Source organism: Vulpes lagopus, chromosome 2 (assembly GCF_018345385.1).
Source record: "Vulpes lagopus strain Blue_001 chromosome 2, ASM1834538v1, whole genome shotgun sequence".
Lineage (NCBI taxonomy): Eukaryota > Metazoa > Chordata > Mammalia > Carnivora > Canidae > Vulpes > Vulpes lagopus.
In genome coordinates, this window is record NC_054825.1 from 127,145,173 (window position 1) to 127,151,172 (window position 6,000).

Sequence of the window (6,000 nt, forward strand, 5' to 3'; positions counted from 1 at the left end):
TCCCGGGGCAGGCATGGGTGTGCTGATCTGCACAGCCTGGGGGTGTCCAGTGGTAGGAGAGTTCCGGTGTCCTGTGCCCTCCCTGCTTCTGCCTGCTCTGGGGGAGCGGGGCGGGGCGGGGGTTGAGGAGACAGGATCCTGGGCTTTGTCCCACTAGTTGCCTTGGGATCTGGGGCCCTGTGCTGCTGGATTGGTGCTCCCGGGGACTGCGGCTCCCAAAGGCAGCAGGGCACAGACACCTTCGTCTGGAGCTGGCCTGCATACTGGACTGGCTTCTCCCAGATGCCCCATGGGCTGTGGCGCTCCAGCCCTTACCGAGATCGGTCCATGGTTTGCAGTGAGCTTTCCCCCTGGTGCCCCTCCTCTTATAGTGACTCCGGGAATCTGGAGATGTCACTGCCCCTCCTGCAACTCTGCCCGATTTCCCTGCTAAGCACTTTTCCTTCCAGGAAAAACACCAGCGTGGATTTTTAAAGTTCCCACTTCTCCAGGACTAGGCTTTCCTATCCCAGAGGCTCTCACTGCTCGGCTTTAGCCTGGCTCCTCATGGGGCACCTCCCCCACTTTATTCTTTCTTTCTTTCTTCCTTTCTTCTTTCTTCTTTCTTTCATCTTTCTATCTTTCTTTCCTTCTTTCTTTTCTTTCTTTTTTTCCACCTTCCTACCTTGCTAGAAGCAAAAACCCTTCTCTCTGTAGCACTCCAGCTATTGTCTCTTAAATCTCAGGTCAAATTTAGGTGTTCAGGGTGTTTTCCTCTTTTTTTTTTTCTTTTCTTTTTCCTCTTTACTTTTGTCTTTCTCTTCTTTTTTTTTCTTTGGGATTTTTGACCTTTTATTTCTTACTACTTTGTTTTAAAATTTGTTTTTCACTTTAGTGATCCTTTTGTTTTATTTTGTTCTGATCTTTGTTTTCATTTTCTGGTCTCTGGTCTGCCAGAGTCACTAGGGTGACATTTGCTTAAGTCGTGGTTGATATCCGTGACTCAGTCCCCTCATACAGCCACTCTGCACTGAGCAAAATGACTAGAAGGAGAAATTAACCACAAAAGAGAGAACCAGAAAAAATACTCTCGGCCACAGAGTTACAGAATATGGATTATAATGTGATGTCATAAAGCCAATTCAGAACCACAATTATAAAACTACTGGTGACTCTGGAAAAAAGCATAAAGGACTCTAGAGACTTCATTAATGCAGAATTTAAATCAAATGAGGCAGAAATCAAAAAATAAATTAAATGAGATGCAATCCAAACTGGATGTCCTAATGGCTAGGGTTAATAAGGTGGAAGAAAGAGTGAGGAACATAGAAGACAAGTTGATGGTAAGGAAGGAAACTGAGGAACAAAGAGAAAAACAATTAAGATACCATGAGGAAAGCCTAAGGGAAATAAATGATAGTCTCAAAAGGAAGAATCTATGTATAATTGGGGTACCAGAAAATGCCAAAAGGGCCCAAGGGCCAGAAAGTATATTTGAACAAATCATAGCTGGAAACTTCCCTAATTTTGGGAAGAAAACAGTCATTCAATCTAAGAGTTAGAGAGGTGCACCCACAAAATCAATAAAAAACATTTCAACACCTCAACATTTAATAGCGAAACTTGCAAATTACAAAGATAAAGAGAAAAATCCTTAAAGCAGCAAGAGACAAGAGATTCCGAACTTATATGGGGAGAAATATTAGATTAACAGCAGACCTCTCCACAGAGACCTGGCAGGCCAGAAAGGGCTGGCATAATCTATTCAGGGTACTAAATGAGAAGAACATGCAACCAAGAATACTTTATCCAGCAAGGCTGTTGTTCAGAATAGGAGACACAAAGAGCTTCCAAGATAGGTAGAAACTGAAAGAATATGTGGCCACAAAACCAGCTGTGAAAGAAATATTAAGGGGGACCCTGTAAAATAAAGAGGAAGCCCAAGGAAATAATCCACGAAAACAGGGACTGAATAGGTATTACGATGACACTAATTTCATATCTTTCAAATAATTACTCCGAACTGAATGGACTAAATGATCCCATCAAAAGAAACATGGTTTCAGCTGGGTACAAAGCAAGACCCATCCATTTGCTGCCTACAAGAGCCTCATTTTAGACCCAAGGACACCTCCAGCCTGAAAATGAAATGGTGGAAAACCGTTTACAATTCAACTGATCCTCAAAACAAAGTAATCTTCATATCAGATAAATTAAAGTTTATCCCAAAGATGGTAGTAAGAGGGGATCCCTGGGTGGCACAGCAGTTTGGCGCCTGCCTTTGGCCCAGGGCGCGATCCTGGAGACCCGGGATCGAGTCCCACGTCGGGCTCCCGGTGCATGGAGCCTGCTTCTCCCTCTGCCTGTGTCTCTGCCTCTCTCTCTCTCTCTCTCTCTCTCTCTCTCTCTGACTATCATGAATAAAAAAAATTAAAAAAAAAGATGGTAGTAAGAGATGAAAATGGACACTATGCCATACTTAAAGGGTCTATCCAACAAAAAGACCTAACAATCATGAATATTTATGCCCCTAACATGGGAGCTGCCAAGTATATCAGTCAATTAATAACCAAAGGAAAGAGATACATCATAATACACAAATAGTAGTAGACTTCAACACAGCACTTTCTGCAAATGACAGATCTTCTAGGCAAAACATAACCAAAGAAACAAGGGAAACTAAGGAACATGAAGATAAAACTGTTCAAAGTTTTTCAAATACAGCAAAAGCAGTCCTAAGAGGAAAATACATCATGATACAAGCCTCCCTCAAAAGATTGGAAAAAACTCAAATACACAAGCTAACCTCACACCTAAAGGAACTGGAGAAAGAACAGGAAGTAAAACCTAGACCAAGCAGAAGAAGAGAGAAAATAAAGATTCGAGCAGAACTCAATGAAATAGAGACCAGAAGAACAGTAGGACAGATCAACAACACCAGGAGATGGTTCTTTGAAAAAATTCATAAAAGAGATAAATGATTGTCCAGCCTTATTAAAAAGAGAAAAGATTCAAATTAATAAAATCATGAATGAAGCAGGAGAGATTACAACCAATCCCAAGGAAATTAAAATGATATTAAAAATGTATTATGAGCAGCTATATACCAACAAATTAGGCAATCTAGAAGAAATGAATGCATTTCTGGAAAACCACAAATTACCAAAACTGGAATAGGAAGAAATAGAAACCTGAACATGCCATAACCAGTGAGGAAATTTGAGCAGTCATCCGAAACCTCCCAAGACACAAAAGTCCAGGGCCAGATGGCTTCTCAGGAGAATTCTATCAAATGTCTAAAAAAGAAATAATACGTATTCTACTAAAGCTGTTCCAAAGGATAGAAAGAGACTGAATACTTCCAAACTCACTTATGATGCCAGCATCACCTTAATTCCAAAACCAGACAAAGACCCCCCAAAAAGGAGACCAATATCCCTGATGAACACAGATGCAAAAAATCTCAACAAGATACTATCCAATGGGATCCAACAATACATTAAGAAGATTATTCACCATGACCAAGTGAGATTTATCCCCAGAATGCAAGGGTGGTTCAACACTCATAAAACAATCAACATGATAGATCACATCAACAAGAGAAAAAACAAGAACCATATGACCCTTTCAATAGCTGCAGAGAAAGCATTTGACAAAATACAGCATCCATTCCTGATTAAAACTCTCAGAGTGTAGGGATAGAGGGAACATTCCTCAGCATCCTTAAAGCCATCTGTGAAAAGCTCACAGCAAATATCATTCTCAATGGGGAAACACTGGGAGCCTTTCCCCTAAGATCAGGAACACGACAGGAATGTCCACTCTCACCACGGCTATTCAACATAGTACTAGAAGTCCTAGCCTCAGGAACATGGGAACAAAATGAAATAAAAGGCATTCAAATTGACAAAGAAGGTAAACTCTCCCTCTATGCAGATGACATGATTCTGTATATAGAAAATCCAAAAGACTCCACCCCAAGATTGCTAGAACTCGAACAGCAATTCGGCAGTGTGGCAGCATACAAAATCAATGCCCAGAAATCAGTGGCATTTCTATACACTGACAATAAGACTGAAGAAAGAGAAATTAAAGAGTCAATCCCATTTTCAATTGCACCCAAAAGTGTAAGGTACCTAGGAATACACCTAACCAAAGAGGTAAAGGATATACCCTAAAAACTACAGAACACTTCTGAAAGAAATTGAGGAAGACACAAAGAGATGGAAAAATATCCCATGCTCATGGATTGGAAGAATTAATACTGTGAACATATCTATGCTACCCAGGGAAATTTACAGATTCAATGCAATCCCTATCAAAATACCATGGACTTTCTTTAGAGAGTTGGAACAAATAATCTTTTTTAAAATATTTTTTTAAATTATTTATTTATTTATGATAGTCACAGAGAGAGAGAGAGAGAGAGAGAGGGGCAGAGACACAGGCAGAGGGAGAAGCAGGCTCCATGCACCGGGAGCCCGACGTGGGATTCGATCCTGGGTCTCCAGGATCACGCCCTGGGCCAAAGGCAGGCGCCAAACCGCTGCGCCACCCAGGGATCCTGGAACAAATAATCTTGAGATTTGTGTGGAATCAGAAAAGACCACGAAGAGCCATAGGAATTTTGAAAAAGAGCCAGGGGCATCAGAATGCTGGATTTCTTTTTTTATTGTACATTTTTTTAGAATGCTGGATTTCAAGCTGTACTACAAAGCTGTGATCATCAAGACAGTGTGCTCCTGGCACAAAAACAGACACATAGATCAATGGAACAGAATAGAGAATCCAGAAATGGGCCCTTAACTCTATGGTCAACTAATATTTGACAAGCAGGAAAGACTATCCACTGGAAAATGGACAGTCTCTTCAATAAATGGTGCTGGGAAAATTGGACAGCCACATGCAGAAAAATGAAACTAGACCATTCCCTTACAGCATACACAAAGATATATTCAAAATAGATGAAAGATCTAAATTTGAGGCAAGAATCCATCAAAATCCTAGAGGAGAACACAGGCAACACCCTTTTTGAACTTGGCCACAACAACTTCTTGCAAGATACATCTATGAAGGCAAGGGAAACAAAACCAAAAATGAACTATTGGGACTTAATCAAGAGAAAAGGCTTTTGCACAGCAAAAGAAACTGTCAAGAAAACTAAAAGACAACCTACAGAATGGGAGAAGATATTTGCAAATGAGACATCAGATAAAGGGCTAGTATCCAAGATCTATAAAGAAGTTATTAAACTCAACAGCAAAGAAACAATCCAATTATGAAATGGGCAAAAGAAATGAACAGACATTTCTCCAAAGAAGGCATACACATGGCCAACAAGCACTTGAGAAAATGCTCTGCATCACTTAACATCAGGGAAATACAAATCAAAATGTGTATTTCCACAATGAGATACCACCTCACACCAGTAAGAATGGCAAAAATTAACAAGACAGGAAACAACAAATTTGTAGAGGATGTGGAGAGAGGGGAACCCTCTTGCACAGTTGATGGGAATGCAAACTGGTGGAACCACTCTGGAAAACAGTGTGGAAGTTCCTCAAAGAGTTAAAAATAGAGTTACCCTACAACCCAGCAATTGCACTACTGGGCATTTACCCCAAAGATACAGATGCAGTGAAATGCTAGGACACCTGCACCCCAATGCTTACAGTAGCCATGTCCACAATACTCCAACTATGGAAGTAGCCTCAATGTTCTTCAACAGATGAATGGATAAGGAAGATGTGATCTATATATACAATGGAATATTACTCAGCCATTAGAAACAACGAATACCCTCCATTTGCTTTGATGTGGATGGGTTGGAGGGTATTTTGCTGAGTGAAGTAATTCAATTGGAGAAGGGCAAGCATCATATGGTTTCACTCATAAGGGGAATACAAAAAATAATGAAAGGGATTAGAGGGGAAAGGAGGGGAACTTAATGGGAAATATTAGAGAGGAAGACAAACCATGAGAGGCTCCTGACTCTGGGTAACAAACAAGGGGTAGAGGAAG